The sequence below is a fragment of the Scyliorhinus canicula genome, chromosome 10 (assembly GCF_902713615.1).
Source record: "Scyliorhinus canicula chromosome 10, sScyCan1.1, whole genome shotgun sequence".
NCBI lineage: Eukaryota > Metazoa > Chordata > Chondrichthyes > Carcharhiniformes > Scyliorhinidae > Scyliorhinus > Scyliorhinus canicula.
Genome location: NC_052155.1, coordinates 95654701 through 95677275, shown reverse-complemented (window position 1 = coordinate 95677275; position 22575 = coordinate 95654701). Strand labels below are relative to the sequence as shown.

The 22575-nt window shown below is 49.4% G+C and overlaps 1 protein-coding gene across 1 annotated transcript in view; it reads right to left on the bottom strand.

Moving 5' to 3' along the window:
• Nucleotides 1-22575, bottom strand: part of LOC119972132 — a 660627-nt gene that overhangs the window by 9285 nt on the left and 628767 nt on the right. The gene's annotated exons all lie outside the window — the stretch shown is intronic.

Below are 22575 nucleotides of genomic sequence, written 5' to 3'. Positions count from 1 at the left end.
CAACCCCCCCCCCCCCCCCCCCCCCCACACCCCCGCTCCGTGTGCAATGCTGCACTTCGAGATCACCCTCACCACTGCGGCAAAACGGTATGGCACAACATTGATGGCTGTGTCAGCGGGTGTGATCAGTGCCATGTTGAATGAAGACAGCCCGCTCTGCGATGAGCTGTGAGCTCCGAATCGTCCGAATCGTTAGACAAAGTCTGACTCATGGCAATAGCTGAACCATCCATCTCGATGGTCACTGAGTTTGTCAGGGACACTCCATCATGTGTATCTGACTGTTGGGGGGGGGGGGGGGGGGCGGGGTGGCGGGAGGAAGGGACTGCACACCCGGCACCGAAGTTTCACTGCTCGTCAACCCCAGCAATACTCGGTCACCATCATGATCCCCGTGGCAATGGAAAAATCACACAGTCTTACAAGTTAGGTGCAACAGTGAGTTTAATGGTAAATATTAAGTACAGATGCCCTAGCCCCTACAACTAAACTGTGCCCTTCACCCATGCCAACTTACTCTGTGTCCTTCTTCATTGCCTTACGGGCCCTACCACTACGTCTAAGTGAATCCCCAGATGGTACAACAGGAGTGGAGGCGGACTGCTGAGAATCACGCCCCGCGACATGTCTCCCCGTTTCCTGGGGCGACCCAGCCTTGATGGCGCAGGCTGCTCCGCGGGTGTTTCGGATGACGTGGTGCCACCCTGCTCTGCCCGCTGCCCACCCAATGCGCCAGGGATGGGACGGGGGGAGGCCGAGCGTTCAGGGACGTCCCGTGATGGAGTTAATGGGACGGTCCCCGGAACCTCCTCCTCCCTCAGGGAGCCTAGTGGCCCCCGGGCCTCACTGTGGGATGGAGATGCGAGTGGGGAGGTGCCCCGTCGCCCCACCGACACCTGGCGCTGCCAGTCCATGGAGGCCTGCAACGGTATTGACCAGGGTCCGAACGTTCGCAGAGACGGAGTCCAGGGAGTGAGACATTCCCGCCAGGGACTGTGCGACTTCAACCTGTGAGTGTGCGACGCCATCCAGCACGTGCGTCAGGCGGTCGATGCTCTCCGCGACTGACTGCTGGGACTGTGCCATGGCCTGCAAGGGCTGTGCCATGGCGTGCTGGGACTGTGCCACGGTGTGCTGGGACTGTGCCATGGCCTGGTGAGACACGGCCAGGGCCCGTAGCGCGCCGGCAATGTCATGTTGGCTCTGGCGCATTGCTGCTTGTGAGAGGGCAGCCGTCTCCAGGGCCATGGATGACGCGTGCACATGAAGCCCAACGCCTTTCAGAACCTGACCCATGGCCGAAACTGTTTCACCTATTGCCTCGACCGCGGACGCCACCCGTGCGGTGTCGGCCTGGGTGTCTGCCATGAGCAGCACCACTCCCTGCTCCTGGACGCGGTTTGACTCCTCTAACTGGGGCAGCACGGTAGCATTGTGGATAGCACAATCGCTTCACAGCTCCAGGGTCCCAGGTTCGATTCTGGCTTGGGTCACTGCCTGTGCGGAGTCTGCACATCCTCCCCGTGTGTGCGTGGGTTTCCTCCGGGTGCTCCGGTTTCCTCCCACAGTCCAATGATGTACGGGTTAGGTGGATTGGCCACGATAAATTGCCCTTAGTGTCCAAAATTGCCCTTAGTGTTGGGTGGGGTTACTGAGTTATGGGGATAGGGTGGAGGTGTTGACCTTGGGTAGGGGGAAGGGTGCTCTTTCCAAGAGCCGGTGCAGACTCGATGGGCCGAATGGCCTCCTTCTGCACTGTAAATTCTATGTAAAACTGCGTCTGCAGCTGCTAGAAGACGCCCCTCATCCCGTCATTGTGTCCCTGGGTTTCAAAATGCATCGGCTGTCCAGGTGGGTCGAGTAAATTCAGGAACCCGGGAAACGTTGGGCGGCAGCTGGATGCTGGGCCTGGGCTGCCCTCCGACTATCCAGCCCCTCGGCTGCTCTGGCCTCCACCTGCTGTACCGGCTCAGTTGCGTGGTGCACACCAGACCATGACCCAGGAGCCTCATCACTTAATTGCCCAACCGGGGTGAGTGTCTCTGGGACGGTGGATAGTGTGGGAGACAGCAGTGCCGCAAGCTCTAGGTCCTCGTCCATCAGAAATTCAGGAGTGTCCTGGTCCCAGTCATGTCCCAGCGCAGGGCACATGCGGCCCATGTATGGTTCAGCGTCAGGTGAGTCCGTTGACTGCGTCGCCATCCTCCGTGCGTCTGGGTCCACTGACCCCGCCCTGTCCTGTCTCTCGGCGCGACCTTCGGGCAACGCACAGCCATGAAAGTCGTCACTGTCCGTCCTCTGTACGTCCTGCTCGAGAGTCCCGGATTTGGAGGATGGCACTCCTGGCCGAGCTCCTGCCACCCTCTGGTGTGCGGCCCTGGGTGCGGTGGTCGTGGCGGATGCGCGCCTGTGTGTGGCAGCAGACGGCCCTGGATGTTCGTTAGCACGCCCTAGGGAACAGAATAATATGGGGTTAGTTAGACACGCTCGGCCGGGCGTAGGATGGTCCAGTGGGTAGAGTGTGAGGGCACAGAGGATGGGGGGTCCAGTGGGTAGAGTGTGAGGGGACAGAGGATGGGCGGGTCCAGTGGGTGGAGTGTGAGGGGACAGAGGATGGGGGGTCCAGTGGGTAGAGTGTGAGGGGACAGAGGATGGGGGGTCCAGTGGGTAGAGTGTAAGGGGACAGAGTGTAAGGGGCTGGGGGGGGGGGGGGGGGGGATTGTCATGCAGGGTTGTCTCACTTGGTTCTGCACCTCCAACCTCGCATTGCGCGACCTCCCGGGTGGCAGATCCCCCAGCAAGGTCCAGTGCCCTTTGCTCGAACACTGTCAGGGGTGCATAATGGGTGAACCTCCTCCGGTTCTGTTGCGCTCCCGGCTGATGTGAGCAGTCTTGTCCTGTTGGGGGGGGGGGGGCATAGATAGATCATGACAATTCGGCAGGTATCATCAGGGCGTTCAGAGATTGGCACAGGTTGGGGGGAAAGTTGCAGCTACACCATGGCATCTCTCCAGGGGGTCGCAGCGCTCATGTGGGTCTGTGACTACTTTGTTAACCACCCTCCACTCACTCTCGCCACCCCCTCCCCCTCCCCCTCGTGCCCGGGGGGGGAGGTGGGTGATGAGGGACATGGGGGGGAGGGAGGGAGGGTTGTGACCCGGGGGCACCCTCGTGACACTTACCCTGGCAGCCCTGGTGAGGTCGTGGAGCTTCTTGCGGCACTGCTCCCCAGACCGAGGGGTCTGCCCCACAGCACTGACTGCCGTGCCCACCTCACACCAGGCCCGTCGCACAATGCTGGAAGGGTGGCGATGCCCTCGTCTTGGGCAGTTGATGCCCCTGCGCTGCTTCACCTCATCGAGGAAGGCATCTAGGTCCGTATCACGGAACCTCGGGGCGGCCCTCCGTGGCTCCGACATTTTCCCCCCCCTCCTTTGTTATCGTAGATCGCGCCATTTTACGATGCGGAGCGGCGTCATTCGGGCGTCGCGCGCTTCCGACGTCACCCCCCCGTGTTTTGCGCGGCCCCGATGATAGCCCATTCCCGGGGCCAGAATAGGTCGCGATCGGGGCCGTTTCGCGCCGTCGTTAAACTCGACCGAGTTCACAACGGCTTTCCCGATGCGGTGCGGCATCGGAGAATCGTGCCTCTCACCTGTGCTCAAGGATGCTGCAAAGATATCTGTTAAGGCCCCAGCTATTTCGTCCCTCGCTTCCCTCAGTAACCTGGGATAGATCCCATCCGGACCTGGGGACTTGTCCACCTTAATGCCTTTTAGAATACCCAAAACTTCCCCCTTCCTTATGCTGACTTGACCTAGAGTATTTAAGCATCCATCCCTAGCCTCAACATCCGTCATGTCCCTCCCCTTGGTGAATACTGATGCAAAGTACTCATTAAGAATCTCACCCATTTCCTCTGACTGCACGCATAAATTCCTCCTTTGTCTTTGAGTGGGCCAATTCTTTCTCTAGTTACCCTCTTGCTCCTTCTATACGAATAAAAGGCTTTGGGATTTTCCTTAACCCTGTTAGCCAAAGATATTTCATGACCCTTTTTAGCCCTCTTTATTCCACGTTTGAGATTTGTTCTACCTTTCCGATATTCCTCCAAAGCTTCATCAGTTTTAAGTCGCCTAGGTCTTATGTATGCTTCTTTTTTCATCTTAGCTAGTCTCACAATTCCACCCGTCATTCATGGTTCCCTAATCTTGCCATTTCTATCCCTCTTTTTCACAGGGACATGTCTGTCCTGCACTCAAATCAACCATTCCTTAAAAGATTCCCACATTTCAAATGTGGATTTACCCTTAAACAGCTCCGCCCAATCCACATTCCCTAGCTCCAAATTTTGTTATACTCTGCCTTTCCCCAATTTAGCACTCTTCCTTTAGGACCACTCTCGTCTTTGTCCATGAGTATTCTAAATCTAACGGAATTGTGATCGCTAGTCCCAAAGTAATCACCGACTGAAACTTCAACCACCTGGCCGGGATCATTCCCCAATACCAGGTCCAGTATGGCCCCATCCCGAGTTGGACTATTTACATACTACTCTAAAAAACTCACCTGGATGCTCCTTACAAACTCTGCTCCATCTACGCCTCCAACCCTACATGAATCCCATTCAATGTTGATGAAGTTAAAATCTCCCATCATGACCACCTTATTGCTCCTTCATTTTTCTGTAATCTATCTACATATTTGTACCTCTCCTTCACGCTCGCTTTTGGGAGGTCTGTAGTAAATTCCTAACAATGTTACTGCACCCTTCTTACTTCTTAGCTCTAACCATATTGCCTCAGTGCTCGAATCCTCCATAGTGCCCTCCTTAATCACAGCTGTGATATCATCTCTGACCAGTAATGCAACTCCTCCACCCCTTCTACCTCCCTCTCTATCCCTCCTGAAGCATCTATACCCTGGGATATTTAGTTGCCAATCTTGCCCTTCCCTCAACCAAATCTCAGTAATACCAATAACATCATATTCCCAGGTATTAATCCAAGCCCTAAGTTCATCTGCCTTACCTGCTACACTTCTTGCATTAAAACAAATGCACCTCAGACCACCTGTCCCTTTGCGTTCATCATCTCTTCCCTGTCTACACTTCCCCTTAGTCACAATGAGTTTATTATCTAGTACCTTACTGGCTTTAGTTGCTGCTTCTTTACTGACCTCTAACTTCCTAACCTGGTTCCCATCCCCCTGCCACATTAGTTTAAAACCTCCCCAACAGTGTGAGCAAAAGCACCCCCAAGGACATTGGTTCCAGTCCTGCCCAGGTGTAGACCATCCGATTTGTAATGGTCCCACTGCCCCCAGAACTGGTCCCAATGTCCCAAAAATCTGAACCCCTCCCTCTTGCACCATCTCTCAAGCCACGTATTCATTCTGACTATTCTTGAATTTCTACTCTGACTGTCTCGTGGCACTGGTAGAAATCCTGAGATTACTACCTTTGAGGTCCTACTTTTTAACTTATCTCCTAACTCCTTAAATTCTGATTGTAGGACCTCATCCCATTTTTTACCTATATCGTTGGCACCATGACAACTGACTGTTCACCTTCCCCCTTCAGTATATCCTGCAGCCGATCTGAGACATCCCTGACTCCTGACGGGAGGCAACATACCATTCGGGAGTCTCGTTTGCGACCACAGAAAAGCCTGTCTACTCCCCTTACGATTGAATCCCCTATGACTATCGCCCTACTAGTCTTTTTCCTGCCCTTCTGTGCAGCAGAGCCTGCCATGGTGCCATGAGCCTGGCTACTACTGCCTTCCCCTGATGAGTCATCTCCTCCAACAGTATCCAAAACGGTATACCTGTTTTGGAGGGAGATGACCGCAGGGGACACCTGCACTGCCTTCCTGCTCTTTCTCTGCCTTTGGGTCACCCATTCCCTTTCTCCCTCACCTATCCTAATCTGTGGTGAGACCAACTCACTGAATGTGGTATCCACAACCTCCTCAGCATCGCGGATGCTCCAAAGTGAGTCCATCCGCAGCTCAAGAGCAGTCATGCGGTCTAACAGGAGCTGCAGCTGGACACACTTCCCGGACATGAAGAAGTCAGGGGCATCAGCCGCATGATGGGGCATGATGCCTGTGTGGTGTTGGGGGTGTGGGGGAGTGCAGCGGAGGTGCTTCAACCATTGAGAAGCATGGGGGAGGTTCGCCCTCTGTGTTGGAAGGTTGGAGGCATTCTCCTTGTCTGCTCGGGGTCCCAATGTCAGCGAAGGGGGAACTTTAACTGCACTGTGAGGGGGGCAACACGGTGGCGCAGAGGGTTAGCCCTGTTGCCTCACGGCACCGAGGTCCCAGGTTCAATCCCGGCTCTGGGTCACTGTCCGTGTGGAGTTTGCACATTGTCCCCGTGTTTGAATGGGTTTCGTCCCCACAACCCAAAGATGTGCAGGCTAGGTGGATTGGCCACGCTAAATTGCCCCTTAATTGGAAAAACTGAATTGGGTACTCTAAATTTATAAAACAATGTATTCAAAAAAACTGCACTGTGAGATAAGATGCTCTTGTGGAGCCAGGCTTGCTGGCTCTAAAAGGCCTCATCCCATCAGAAACTGAGTGCAAAATACACACCCCTGCTATTTTGTGGCAAAGTGTCAGAAGATCTGGAGTGAAAACCTGGCTCTGTTTCTGGGGAGAAACACACTGGTTTTCAGTCAGAACCTGAAACTTTGCCATTTTCTAGGAAAACTCCGCCAAGTGTGTACCACCTTCAAGATGTACTGTAGAAACCCACCTTCCAAAATCCATGACCTTTACCACTATTATGGGCCAGGGTTTAGAGAACACCAAAGTATATCATGGAGTTCACGGGACCCACAACTTTAAATAGATTTTGGTTATGGAGAGCACAAGGGCCCACTTTCCAGATGTGATGCAACAGAGATCTAATGCATGTTTAAACAAAAACAATGTTTATTCTATGAATCCAGATAACATTTTATAAACACACAGTAAATACCAATACCAACACTGATAATCCCCACAGATACAATACTCTATAGGTAACCCTTAATAACTTTCCTAACAACATCCATAAGTCCAAACCCTTTTTAACAAAGACAGCATGTTTGCATTCCTTACAGAAACAGGTGTTACTTTGAAATCATCAAGTAATCTGGAGACATTCTTTAGTTGGCAGAGAGAGTGAGAACACCTCCTTAGTTTGATTGCAGCTCCCCAACTGAAAACTAAACTAAACTCAAAGCCAAAAACAGCTTCTGGCTCAAAGCAAAAGTAAAAAGCAGATCAGAGCCCAACTCCACCCACACAATGACAGCACTGCAGCCACTTGAGAAGACAAACATTTTTTAAACTGACATTCCTATGACAACTACATAGTAGGACAAAGGCAGCAGGCGCATGGGAACACTACCACCAGCAGGTTACGCTCCATGTCGCACACCACCCTGACTTGAAACTTGGGTTTTTAACACTCCTCAAAATACATGATGAATACAAAAATACGTGGCGCACACCACCCTGACTTGAAACTTGGGTTTAAACACTCCTCAAAAATACATGATGTTCAGGTCAATTGAGGGGTGAGAAAAGGGTGAAATTATCCCAGATCTCCCACTGTTGGTAACATCTTCACGATGTTGACATCCACAGAAACAGTTTGGAAAGAAGCAGGGTTATATAGGTTAAAAACCACAATGACCTTCATTGGCTCAGACTGTGTAGTACAAACCGTGGTTTTGGACTTCTATTCTCACTCCAATAGGTGGCGCAGGTAAGAGACTGTCTCACACAATATTCCTCTCTGAGGTTCAGGCATGATGCTATTCTCAGGAATTCCCACATGGAATTGAACCCTGCCTTCTTTCATTCCCTTCTTGCAGGCAATGGTGGGCTTTGCTGCCTTTCTTGCTGCTGCTCCTTGTGAGTTGGGAGCCTCAAGGCTGGGCCCACATTCAACAACTGAGAACACCTAAATCCTGTGAAACAGATCTGAATCGCTCACTCTGCAAACCTATTGGACAGACCAACATGCTAAATGAGCCAAAACCGGAACCAAAAGCAACCTATAATTGTAAAACACCTAACCAGAGACTTACCTTAATGGAGATAAAGATTACCTGGTTGGGCAGATGGGGGAGGGGGGGGGGGGGGGGGGGGGGGCAGGACCTGATTCAGCTCTATGATATTTACTAATAAATTCAAATTATGCTTGCATTTGTTAAAAGCAGACATCAGAGATGTTTATTGAGCATGTTTGAGCCAATATGGTTTCAGGCACCATTCCAATGTGAACATTTTGGCTGCATATTTTCACTTACTGGTGCCCTTCTTTCGATCTAGAAAATGTGTGAATGCCAACTCCACTGAATTAAAAATAACTGCATAATGTCACACTATTTTATTGCTTTAAGAAATTAATTAATTTTGAATTGTCGGAATTACTGAATTTTGTTTTCAGATATCAAGAAATATATTAAGGAAATATATTAACTGAAGTTACTCCCCCAAAAATAGTTCATGTTTTTACATTAAATGAGTAAGTAAGATTTTCTATGTACATTAGATTGATGTAACACTGAAGGAGGACATTCGACGCATCATGCCCTTTGAAAAAGTAGTTCAGGCGGCATGGCGGTACAGTGGTTAGCACTGTTGCTTCACAGCGCTGAGGACCTGGGTTCAATCCTAGCCCTGGGTCACTGTCCATGTGGAGTTTGCACATTCTCACTGTGTCTGCATGGGTCTCACCTCCACAACCCAAAAGATGTGCAGGGTAGGTGGATTGGCCACACTAAATTGCCCTTAATTAATAAAGGAAGAAAAAAGAAAAATAATCCAATATGTCCCGTTCATCTATTCATAGAATCATAGAAACCCTACAATAGAGAAGGAGGACGGTAGGCCCATCAAGTCTGGACCAACCCTCTAAAAGAGCACCCTACCTAGGTCTACCCCCCCCCCCCCACCCCCCCCCCCCCCCACCCCCCCACCTGATGATTTCCTGCAGTGCATCTTGTAGATGGTACAGACTGCTGCTACTGTGGGTCAGCGGTGGAGGGAGTGAATGTTTGTGCAAGTGGTGCTAATCAAGCTGGTTGCTTTGTCCTGGATGGTGTCTTGAGTGTTGTTGGAGCTGCACTCATCCAAACAAGTGGAGAGTATTCCATCACACTCCTGACTTGTGCCTTGTAGATGGGGGCAGACTTTGAGGAGTCAGGAGGTGAGTTAATGTTGCAGGATTTTTAGCCTCTGACCTGCTGTTATAACCATGGTATTGTTATGGCTGGTTCAGTACTGTTTCTGGTGAACGGTAAACCCCTGGATGTTGACTGTTTGGGATTGAGTGATAGTAATGCCATTGAATATCAAAAGGCGTTGGTTAGCTGCTCTATTTTGAAGATGGTCATTGCCTGGCACTTGTGTGGTGTAATTATTACTTACCCTTTGTCCTCGGCCTTTTTCAAATCCTTTGAAAAGTGATCCAATGAGACCCACTTACCTTCTCATCCATAGCCCTGTAAATGTTTCCTTCTCAAAGCTCCCATTGAATTTACTTGTACCCCTCTTACAGGTGCTGTCTTCCAGATAATAACACATCACAGCCTGAGAAAGTTCTTTCCATCTCCTCTCTTGTTCTTTTCACTAATTAGCTTAAATTGTGTCCTGATTCTCCTCCCAGTGAAAACAGCTTCTTTATATCAAAACTCTTCACTATGTTGAACTATTGTATTAGATCTTATCTTAATCTTGTCTGCTTTCAGCAGAGCAATCCCAGCTTCTACAGCCTCTCCACAGACTGAAGAATCTAATCTCTGGTACCATTCCAGTAAATTTCCTCTGCACCTATCCAAAACCTTCTGAAACAGCATTGTCTAGAATTGGACACCAAACACGAGCTAACCATAGCCATAATTTATAAAGGTTCAGGATAACACCCTTCATTATAAACGTTGTGTCTCTATTTTTGCACAATGATCACATATTTTGTTTTTTTAACAACCGTATCAACTTATTCTAAACCTTCAAAGATTTGTGCACATCCACCCCTTAAAAACTGTACCATTTAGTTGATATTTCCTCTCCTCATCCTTCCTTCCAAAATGCATCACCTCACGTTTCCTTTTGCAGTAAACTTTTGTCTTGCCATTTCACTACATATCAAAGTCCCCCTGAAAGCTGCTGCTATCCTCCTCAATCTTCATTTCTAAGTTTTGCGTCACCTACAAACTTTGAAATCATGTACCCTCCCATACAGGGCATGAGAAAATGCAGCCCAGTGTCCCAGATATTACCATCAAAACACCGTGCATGTCCTGTCCCACTGACTTGACAGAACTACCAGGGGTGGCAGCATGGTGGTATACAGTCGGGAGGGAGTAAGCCTGTAAATATTCAACATTCACTCTGAACCTCATGAAGTCTCATGGCATCAGGTCAAACGTGGGTAAGGAAACCTCCTGCTGATTATGATCTTCCACCCCCAATCAGCTGATGAAGCAGTGCTCCACCATGTTCAACAATTGTCCAAACACTGAGGGCAGTGCATTCTGGGATGGAGACTTCCATGTTCACGACCAAGAGTGGAGCTTGGTCTCATTACAATTGATTGTGCTGGCTCGGTCCTGAAGGAAAAAGCTGCTAAGCCGGATTTGTGGCAGGTGGCGAGAGCAGCACCAAAAGGGAAAAACCCCACTTGACCTCATCAACATCAATTTACCTGTTATAAAAACATCTCTCCAGGACAGTATCAGTGGGAGTGAACACCTCGCAGTCCTTTCGGAAACAAAGTCCCACATTCACAATGAGGCTGCCCTCCATTTGTTGTGTGGCACCATGCTGACTGTGACTGACTTCAAATAGAAAACACAAAACTGGGTATCCATGAGGTGCTGTGGACCATCAACAGAATTGTATTTGACCACAATCTGGGACCTCATGTGTATCCTCCACTGTTGGAACACTGCTCCTGAGCAGTGCTCCGAAAGCTAGTGTTTGAAACAAACCTGTTGGCCTTTAACCTGGAGTTATAAGGCTTCTCACTGTGCTCACCTCAGCCCAACGCTGACATCTCCACATGGTGGAAAAGATGAACAAGGTGATGGCTGTGGAACTAGAGAAGCAGTTTGCGAGGCACATGGAGATGCTGAGGAAGCAGATGGCGGTCACACTGAAGTAATTGATGGAGGAGGCAATCACCCTGGTGAGGGTAGTTGTGGCAAAGACATCGGCCAAGGTGAGAGAGCAGGGCAAGACAATGAAGGAAGTGGCGGGGGCCGAGTGGCAGCACAGAAACCAGCTCACCTTGATGGGGGACGAGCTGCAGAGAGTGGTGGAGGTCAACAGATGACTCCGAGCAAAGCTTGAGGACTTGGAGAACCGCTTGAGGCGCCACAATCTGAGAATTGTTGGCTTGCCCGAAGGGGCAGAGGGCTCGAGGCCAACAGAGTACTTCGCTAAGGAAGAGTTGATGGGGGAGGGTGGCGGAGTTGATAGGCTGGACCCCTCCCAGCATGAGCTGGTCCGAGCTCATCAGTCGTTAAGGTCGAAGTCCAAAATAAATGAACCGCCAAGAGCAGTAATTATCTGCTTCCATAAATACCACATGAAGGAGAAGGTGTTAAGGTGGGCGAAGCAGAAGCATGAGGTGCAGTGGGATGGTGCTAGAGTTCAGATTTACCAGGACTTGACGGTGGAGTTGGCAAAGAGATGAGCGGCGTTCAGCCGAGTGAAGGCGGCACTGTACAAGGGGGTGCAATTTGGTATGGTGTACCCGGCAAAGCTGAGGGTGAAGTACAACGCCAAAGATTTCTATTTTGAAACGGTGGAGGCGGCTGAGACATTCATGACAGACGTGAGGAACGGAGCTGGAAGAGAGATCGTGCACTGTGATTGGGGAGCTGGAAAATGTATAAATGTTGGAAATTTCTTTTCACTGACCTGTATTGTAACTTACTTGACTTCACATTGTTATAGAGTTTGAGTTTTTGTTTGGTTTGATTGGCATTTTGGTTCCTTTTTTTTGTTGCAACAGTTATATGTTATTTTATTGAGTTGCATGGGTTAGATTGTTTTCCTTTTTCTTCTGGGACTGGGTGGGAGGGGACAGTACGCCTTTTGGGGGGGGGGGGGTGGAACCACCCATGCTAGCTAACTAAAGTCGGCTAGTTAACGGAGGTGAGATGAGAGGAAGGCTGCGGACTTTGGAGCCTGGTTAGCAGGTTTCAATGGGCCTGCAAGGCGAGCAAGTGGGGGGGGGGGGGGGGGGGGGGGGGGGAGGATCGATACTGGGGGAGATTTTCTCAAGGGGAAGTGCAGGGGGAATTCTGGGAGGGGGAGGTGGTTCGATGTTAATAATGGAAAGGGACGGGTCAGGCTCATGGGGCAGGGCCCGGTGGTATGATGATGGTGGATAAGAAGGTGGGGGGGGGCGGGGTGCATTGAGAGACACACAGTTAGGATAGTCACATGGAATGTGGGAGGGTTGGGAGGCCCAGTTAAGAGGTCAAGGGTGCTTGCGCATCTTAAACGTTTGAAGGTTAATGTAGCAATGCTGCAGGAGACTCATCTGAGGGTGAAGTACCAAGTGAGACTTAAAAAGGGCTGGGTTAGTCAGGTGTTTCACTCTGGATTTGACGGAAGGGCTCGAGGGGTAGTGGTAATGGTCAGCAAAAGGGTACGTTTCCAGATGGAGAAGGTGGTTGCAGATCAGGGGGGTAGATATGTGATTGTGACAGGGGCGCTGGAGAGGAGGCCAGTGGTGCTGGAAAGGAGGCTCGTGGCGCTGCTAAGTATATATGGCCCCAATTGGGGCAATGTGGGATTTGCGAAGAAGGTGTGTGGGGCCACCCTGACTTGGACACACGCAAACTGATAGTGGAGGGGGGGCAGTGAAGCTTGGTGCAGGAGCCAAGATTGGACAGGTCACGGCCGCGCTCGCTGGTCCCGTCAGGGGGGGGGGGGGAGGGGGGCTGGCTGGGCTAATGGTGGAAATGGGAGAGGTAGACCCTGGAGGTTTCTGCATCTGAGGGAGCGGGAGTACTCGTTTTTCTCAGCGGTCCATAAGGTGTACTCGCGGATCGACTTTTTCATGGTGGGGAAGGCGCTGCTAGCTGGGGTTAAAAGGTTGGAGTACTCTGCAATTGCACTATCAGATCATGCTCTGCATTGGGTGGATATGTTACTGGAGAAGGAGGTGGTACAGAGATCAGGGTGGAACTTAGATGTGGCGATTGTTGGAGGTCTGAGTGTTCTGTGAAAAAATTGAAAAAGTAATCGAGGAATATGTAAGTTTTAACTGTACTGGTGAGGTTGTCTGGGAGGTTTTAAGGGCGGTGGTGAGGGGTGGGGTGATCTTGTTCAAGGCTCGGCTAGACAAAGAGGAGAGGTTAGAATGTCAGAGGGTAACAGATGAGATGCTGGAGGTAGACAGGAGGTATGCAGAAGATAGGGACCCAGCGAAGTTGGAAATGAGGAAGGAACTCCAGGCGAGCTTTGACCGACTATCTGCCAGGAAGGTGGTACGTCAATTAAGGCGAGCAAGGGGTGTAGTTTATGAGCATGGAGAGAAGGTGGGGCATATGCTGGCGGGTCAGCTCCGGAGGGAGGCTGCGGCAAGGGAAATTGTCCAGGTGTGGGATAGGGCAGGGAAGTTGGTGGTAGCTCCAGATCAGATTAACAAGGGTCTTTAAGGAATTCTATGAGAGGTTGTACAGGTCAGAGCTACCTGGGGAAGGCTGGGAGATGCAGGAATTTCTAGATGGGCTGGCGTACCCAAAGTTATGGGAGGGGGACAGGGCTACATTAGAGCGGGTGAAAGTGCAGCAGGCGATAAAAGATGCGATTGGGAGGATGCAGTCGGGGAAGGTGGCAGGAACGGATGGGTTTCCGGGGGAATATTATTAAAAATTCAAAAATAAGCTGGTACCACCGATGGTGGGGATGTTTGACGAGGCGGTAGGAAAGGGGGTGTTACACAAACTTTGGGACAGGCATCGATTTCCCTGTTACTTAAGAAAGATAAGGATCCGACGGAGTTTGGTCATACAGGCCCATACCGCTTTTAAAGTGGTAAATTGGTGAAGATGCTGGTGGGTAGGCTAGAGGAGTGCCTCCCAAAGGTGATAGGTGAAGATCTGAAGGGGTTTGTGAGAGGGAGGCAGCTCTTTTTGAACATTAGGAGGGTATTGAACGTGGTTATGGCACCGGCGGAGGGGAAGGAAACAGAGGTGGTTGTGACAATGGATGCCGAGAAAGTGTTTGACCGGATAGAATGGGAGTACTTGAATGCAGTTCTGGAGCGGGTTGGGATTGGATCCAGATTTGTGGACTGGGTAAAGCTACTATATAACGAGCCGAGGGCCAGTGTCTGCACAAATAACATCAGCTCAGAATGCTTTCCTCTCCACCATGGGTCTAGGCAGGGGTGCCCTATCTTCTCCCTGCTATTTGCACTCGCGATTGAACCTTTGGCCATCGCGTTAAGAAGATCAGGGGTATGGAAAAGAATAGTGCAGTGGGGATAGAGCATAGGGGGCCTTATATGCTGATGACTTGTTATTATACGTGTCGGAACCAAGTGTGTCAATAGGGGAAATACTGGGGCTGCTTTGGGTGTTTGGGTCTTTCTCGGGGTACAAATTAAAATGAGACAAGAGTGAATATTTTGTGGTGTCTCAGCCAGGAGTGGGGGCAGGGGTGGTGGAGGGAGGGTGCTGCCATTACGTAGGGCAGGGATTCACTTTCGATACCTGGGGTGCAGGTCGCTTGGGATTGGGGGGGCTCCGTAGGTACAACATTCCTAGTTTGGTGAGGAGGGTGAAAGCTGATTTGGCAAGGTGGATGGTCTCCCTCTGTCACTGGCAGGTCGGGTACAGGCAGTTAAAATGAATGTGCTGCCGCGATTCCTGTTTATTTTCCAATGCCTGCCGGTTTTCCTGCCAAAGGCATTTTTTAGAGAGATTGAAGAGATGATTACCTCGTTCACATGGGGAGGGAAACACTTCGGGTTGGGGCCAGAATTAGAAAGGTGCTACTGCAGAGAAGAAGGCAGGCAGGATGTTTGTTGTCTTCCGAACCTGATGTATTACTATTGGGCGGCAAATGTGGAGAAGGTACGGAGCTGGCTCAGAGGGGTGGACTCCCAATGGATCAGAATGGAGGAGAGTTTGTGTAGGGGGTCAGGATTGAAGGTGCTAGCAACAGCGCCGCTCCCAACAGTGCCACTCCCAACAGCCCCGGGGAGATACTCAGGGAGTCCGATAGTAATAGCTTCGTTGAGAATTTGGAGGCAGTTTCGCCAGCACTTCAGATTGGGGGCAGGGTGAAGGGAAATGCCGATTTGGGGAACCATAGATTTGAGCCAGGGAAGCAGGATGGAAATTTTCCGAGAGGGAGGAGAAAGAAATTTAGGACACTAAAAGATTTGTTTCTTGGGGGTCGGTTTGCAGGATTGAAGGAGCTGGGAGCGAAGTATGGGCAAATATGCAAGTATGCGAAGCAGGGGGAAATATTTAGATGCATGCAGGTTCGAGGCTTTGCCAGAAAGGAAATACAGAGCTTCCCAGTAGAGCCGGCTTCCACATTGCTGGAGGAGGTGCTGGCGACAGGGGGACTGGAGAAGTGGGTAGTGTCTTTGGTTTACGTGGCTATTTTGGAAGAGGAGATGGCGGTGCTAGGAGGGATCAAGGAAAAGTGGGAGGAAAAGTTGGGAGAGGGTATCGAGGAGGGGTTCTGGTGTGAGGTGCTCCGGAGGGTGAAAGTCTCTACCTCGTGTGCGAGGTTGGGGCTGATACAGCTGAAGGTGGTATATAGAACGCACCTTACAAGGCAGAGGATGAGCCGGCTCTTTGAGGGGGGTAGATGATGTGTGTGAACATTGCGGGCGGGGCCCCACAAACCACGTTCATATGATTTGGTCCTGTTCAAAGCTGGAGCGTTACCGGAAGGAGGTTTTTAGGGTAATCTCTGAAGTGGTGCACGTGAAAATGGACCCAGGCACTCGGGAGGCCACATTCGGGGTGACGGACCAGCCAGGGTTGGAAACGGGTGCGGAGGCAGATGTTGTAGCCTTCGCTTCGTTGATCGCCCAAAGGCAGATCCTGTTAGGGTGGAGATCAACCTCTCCACCCTGTGCCCTGGTGTGGCGGGGGGACCTGCTTAAATTCTTGACGCTTGGAAAGGTAAAATTTTAACTGAGGGGAAGGATGGAGGGGTACTACAATTCATGGGCGTTATTCATTATGCACTTTCGAGAATTAAATTACATCGCACGTTGTGGGGGGACTGGGAGGGGTGGGTGGGACCAGGACTGTATGGGTTAATGGTGACTATGAGTGATTCCTGATTCCTTTTTGTCATTTGTTTATGTTAACATGCGGGATAATGTTTGGGGGTTTGGTGGGAGGATGGGATCGTTGTTATTGATATGAGGATTGACATTGCATTCGTTACTGATTGTTGTTTATTGTTGGGAGAAAATGTGAAAAAGGCCGAGAATAAAAAATATTTAAAAAATAAAAGGAGGACAGAGAGATAGTGAGGCAGATAGGCTTAGGGAGGGACTTCCAAAAGTTAGGGCCCAGCAGCTAAAGGCATGGATGCCAATGATGAAGCAATTAAAATTGGCCATGTGCGCAAGTCCAGGATTGGAGGAGTGTAGAAATCTTAGAGGTTAGAGGGCTGGAGGTGATTAGAGAGATAAGTCAGGGTAAAGCCATGGAGGGATTTGTGAACAAAATATATCAATTTTAAACTCAAAGCCCTGTCCTTCTTATTTTTATGGGTAAGAAGAATTAACCACTCCACCAAGAATGTGCTGAACTCAGCATAATTTCAAACTTCCTTTCACTGCGCTGAAGGGTTTCAAATGTTTAGCATTAATGTCCGAGAGGTTCCCTGGGAATTGATCTATACCTGTAACTGTAAGGTACCCTTTCCTTACACACTTATATGTCTTCATCTCAGTAAAAACCTGACATTATATGTAATTGTGTGTTTCTTGCACGTGGCACGATGATTTGTATTGACAGCTGCTGCCACCTGGATTGGAAACATCTCATGGCTGCCAGAGGACCATTATACTGACTGCAATCGTCTTAAAAATAAGACAGCTGATAACACAAAGGAAATGCTATTCAGCGGTAGTGTTTCCCACTCCTGACCAGGCCTTTAACCCTTACAACGATGAAGTGTTGAAGCTGCTGGGGAAGCAGATAGCGCGCCCAAATTTTGGCCCTTTAGTGTCCCATTTTCCCAAACCGCAAATTCAGACTGATAGCGGAGGCTTGCTGGCTGTCATGTTCGAGTAGATCTCAATGTAGTCAGTCTGCGCTTCTTCCAAAAATGGGTCCAGGTTCTGTGATGTACAGTTAAACATTGGGAATAAGTGGCACCCACTGGCCTCAAGTGGAAAGGCGTCACACTGAACGACCCTTGAAGGGAATCACTGGAGGTTGCAGTAAAAGATTTTAAAAATCAATTTGGTAAGGGTTTTCTGACTTCAGCTTGAGCATATTTGGGCCCCTTGAGCCTATCTAAAAATTCTCCCCATGGTAGTACACCTCTTTAAGGAGGCAAGTTCTCGGAGGGTGATGTAAACCAATGGGCCAGTGGAGCAGATTGTGGGGGGGGGGGGGGGGGGGGGGGGGGGTGCCATGGTTTGGTGGGATGCTGGGGTGTGGAGTGCAGGGATGGTGGGGTGGGGCCACTTATATGACCCATGCCATTGTGCGCAACCATACGTCACTGTGGGTGGTCACTGGGTGTGCAGCGAGATGGCTGCCTTGCAGGCTGCAGCAATGGCGGCCCATGCTTGGTCACGCCGATTCCAGGTGTAATGCTGACCCCATGGCCCATCCACAGGTCACCCCGCCTCCGCTGCTCGGCCCAGCCCTGCCAGCGGCAGGTCTGGGAATATGTCCTACCTCCTCTCTGTTCCTCAGCAGCCATGACACCTATCCTGATTTTTAGAACCACAAGTGAAACTCGCTGTCGGTAATTCTTCCTGGGTGGAGGCGGCACATTGCGGGTATTGTGTTATGTAATTTGGAATAACACAAGCTGTCACTTGATGTAGTTTTGAGTAAAAGATGCTCCAGACTTTGAAGTGAGTTCAATGTGTTTTATTGAACTATTAGCATAGTTCTCAATGAGTTCGACTTTCTGCTAATCTAAATGTAGTAATTCAGTCTAACTGAACCAGCCTTGCTCTAAGCTGGGGTGTGATACTGAGGATACACCCTGTCTCACTCTGTAGATGTTGGTCTGTGGAAAGAGGCGGGTGTGAGTGCCTCATCCCTTTTATAGTGAGATACCACCCCTGAGTGTCCTGACTGCTCATTGGTCGTGTCCTATTCTATGTGTTCATTAGCTGCATGTTTGCATATCATGACAGCAGGAACCCCAAAGAATACCTGGTGAGGCCAGGTATTCATCAATTATGTGTTGATTGACAACACATAAAAGAACACTTAAAAGAAGGATGCTTTCAGAACTTAACCATCAGGTGGTGAGGTGGTCTGGTCTCTCAGGATTTTAATGTAGTGGCAGGACAAATGGAGACGTTCACTCTCGTTTTCATTTTCTACCCATTTCCGGTGGCATTACTGCACAGCACACTATCACTGAATGTGTGGCATGTTCAGGCAGTTCATGGTGGACATTCCCATTGTTGATGTGGTCTATATACCCTCAAAGGTTGAGTATGAACTCAATGAAACATATAAAATTCTGAAGGGACTTGACAGGGTAGCCCACGAAAGACGGTTCCCCCTGGCTACACATGTGCACAGTATCAGTGTAGGGGGTCAATCATTTAGGATTGAGATGAGGAGAAATTTCTTCCCTCAAGGGGTTGTGAATCTTTGAAATTCTTTACCCCTAGAGGGTTGTGGATACTCCATCGTTAACTATACTTAAAGTTGAAATCGGCAGATTTTTTTTCAGAGAGTCAAGGGAGTGGAGGAGACAATGACGTTGAAGTGGATAGTCAGCTACGATAGTACTGATAGCAGATCCACATCAATGGGCCGTAAGGTCTACTCTTGTGTGAAACATTTAGATTTATTAATTTTAATTTATCTTAGAATGCCAGTCTGGATCAGCAGCTAGAGTGCTGAAATATACACAGACAATCACAGCTTTACATGAAAGCAGTTGCAGTTAAGAAACAGGAGGCATACAAACAATGTACAAGATAACCTAATCAAGAAATGGGAAAGGCCATTGTCACATTGTCATATGGTCTCAAAGTATATTAATTCACTCCCATAAGCCTGTTATACTGGATATAGACATTCTTTACCATGGGCGCGATCAACCGGCCACATCGCACCCGAACAGGGGCGTGATGAGGTTGGTAGATGCAAGGAGAGTCCTCCTCTGGGCTTGCCCACAGCCATTGCATCTTGCGAGATTTAACCGGATGTCATGAGGCATTGTGATCTGGGCCCTGTCCACAATGGATGGGACACTGTCTCATACAGTGAATCCACTTAACCGCGTTGATTCCGGACCTAACTGGCTCCTTGCATCTATAGGCCTCCCCAGAGAGACCCCAGCGGGGCGCTGATTAGTACGAGCCTATGCAAATGTGGACCTGATGGAAAGGTACCTGGAAGGCTTTCTAGGTTATTGGAGGCACCTGGGTGGTCAGGAACAGAGTAGGGTGGCAGCCTGGCTCTCCCCCTGGTCTCCAGGCACCTTGGCACTGCCAGGCTGGCACCTTGGCACTGTCATCCTGGCACTGCCAATGTGCCGGGGTGGCACTGCCAGGCTAGCAGGAGCACTGCCAGGGTGGCAGTGGGGTTACCCAGTAACTCAGGTACCCGGGTGGCATTGCCAAAAGTCAGGGCCTGTGGAGGACCTTGCCATGAAAAGAGGGATGGAGGGGTATGAAGGTGGGGGGTTGAAGGGCAGGTATGAAGTGGCCTCTGGAAGACAGAGGGATGAAGAGGGTCCTGAAAAGGGGGGGCCTAAAAGGGTGTGTTGGAAGATCTGAAAAGGGGAAGGGTATTCTTACTTGGGGGTGGGGGGAGGGGGAGTTGTGGGGTAAAGCGCATGTGTCTGGGGGTTGAAATTGCCCATGGTTGGGGGTATGGGACAACCCTCAAGCTCACTTAGAGATCGGGGCACTCTTTCAAAAGGAGCAAGTTCAGTTAGCCAGTGATTCAAAAATTTAAAGCATGGGCTGGATCAGGGAGAAACTCCCCAGGGCCCGAAAAAGTGCCTGAGTGTGGTTAGATAGTGGTGGGGGGCTCGCCGTCAGAGCTGGGGAGTAACTCCCAGCCAAACCCACCTCAAATGACAACCGTTTCCATGAGACCATGCTTCGTCTCTGCATGGCAATTACTGTACAGGAACACAATTATCAGTCCACAAGAGGCCATTGTGCTGTGGCCTTTGTATATTTAATACCATTACACAGTAACTGATAATGAAACATATGTAAAGTATACTCATTTGAACCCCAGTAGAGAAGTGCCTGGATGTCCAGGGCTTGCTCCCCACATGTGTAATAAAACCTGCATCTGAACTCAGAGTGTTGGAATTTCTTGGACCTTTCAATTGGCATAGTCAGGAAGATACAACAGACACAGGACACCAATAGGAAACCGGCTGGAGTCACTGTGAGTACATTTCTATTAATACTAAATCTGAGTATTAATACCAGCTCAGGAAGTATCTCCTAAATTCAAAACTTAGATTCCAGGCAATGCTTCAACGGGTGGAGTGGAAATGCTTCTACTGTTCATTGTTATAATTACATTCAATTTTAGTTGCATGTGAGGAGTTTGTCAAGGAGATCCGATAAAACCGTACTGCTAACGACAACTATACCTTGACTGTCTTACCCAGAGATGGCCAGTAGTGAGGAACCTGAATGGGGATCGGAGGGATCCCTGACACCGTATTTGGCCGGCAGAAATAAGAATTCGATAGACAAAATGATCAGGAACAATTGGAAACCAATTGACTCACCCGCTGATCAGGGAAAATGTGGGACATGGGGAAAACAAAACAAAAAATGAAAAAGCCCTCATTCTGAAAACAGGCACTTATTGGGAAGGGGCTAAACAATTGGATTGGATTGGATTGGATTGGATTTGTTTATTGTCACATATACCGAGGTACAGTGAAAAGTATTTTTCTGCAAGCAGCTCCACAGATCATTCAGTACATGGAAGAAAGGGGAATTAAACAAAATTCAAGAAAAGACAAGAAAATACATGAGAATACATAATAGGACAACACAAGATATACAATGTAACTACATAAGCATTGGCATCGGTTGAAGCATACAGGGTGTAGTGTTAATGAGGCCAGTCAATAAGAGGGTCATTTAGGAGTCTGGTGACAGTGGGAAAGAAGCTGTTTTTGAGTCTGTTCGTGCGTGTTCTCAGACTTCTGAATCTCCTGCCCGATGGAAGAAGTTGGAAAAGTGAGTAAGCAGGGTGGGAGGGATCCTTGATTATGCTGCCCGCTTTCCCAAAAAGGAAAGGTATCAGATTGAGAGATAATGCTTAGAGTTAAATTAAATTGGAAGATTCACACTAGGTTTTCAAATGCTGTGTGTTCAGTAACATAATACTTGTGTGTTTGTGAGTGGGTTCAGTTTCTCTTTGTGTTATTAATAGTGTCCTGTTTGATTTTGTATGTCTGTGCTCCTGTGTCTGTCACTGAGTAAATGTTGGCAGTGTTAAACCCAATAGTTCGTACTGTTCTGTTGAGTGAGTTGTCTCTTTGAATTCTCTGTGCTTTTGCAATCCAGTGTCTGTGTCACTTAAAAATTCTTCAATAACTTGTGGTTGGTTTTGTACCTGGTTTTAAAACAGTTGGCTGTTTATTGTGTTTTCGAAAGTTGTATTCTTTTATTAATTGGTGTTAGTGAGAAAGATGTTATGACAACATGGATATTGGACTGTCAAAAAAAAATGTGTTTCTGTTCTGAGGGTGTAAGAGATATGGGCAGTCCTCTTCCATGCTGTGTGACACTGCTGTTGAGTTTAGATTTTGTCTGAAGTTTGCATGTTGTACTTTTAATATTCACTTTTTTTGATTTCCTACTTACAGTTGTTTCAAGAGGTACCTTGAAGAAAGAAGACCTTGAGGTCACGGGCCTTTAAGTTGCTTTTTTGTTTCTTTGTCAACGTGCACTGCATGCCACCCAGGCACTTTGGCACTTCCAGCCTGCCACCCTGGCAGTGCCACTGGTATGCCAGACTGGCATTGCCAAGGTTCCCAGGTGGCACTGCCAGCTGGCAGAGGTGCTACCAAGGTACTAGGCTGGCAGTGACATGGAACTAGGTTGGCATTTTCCCCGCAATGCGGTTAGGGCCCGGGGATTCCCTGTGTGCATGCAGGTGGGTGCGGGGAGGGGTGGGGGTGTCCTGAGGACTTTCCTATATGTGAGTTGGGGCTTTGGTGGGGTTGGCGGTCACATCGGGTGGTCGAGAGAAAAATGGTGTTCAGATCTCATCCTGCACTGAGGAGGTCTGGCGAATGGAGCTCCTCAGTACAGGAGATGGAGCTGAGTGCGGCCTCGGCCTTGTGTTTCCTGCTGAGACCCCAATCTACCCGAATGGCCGTT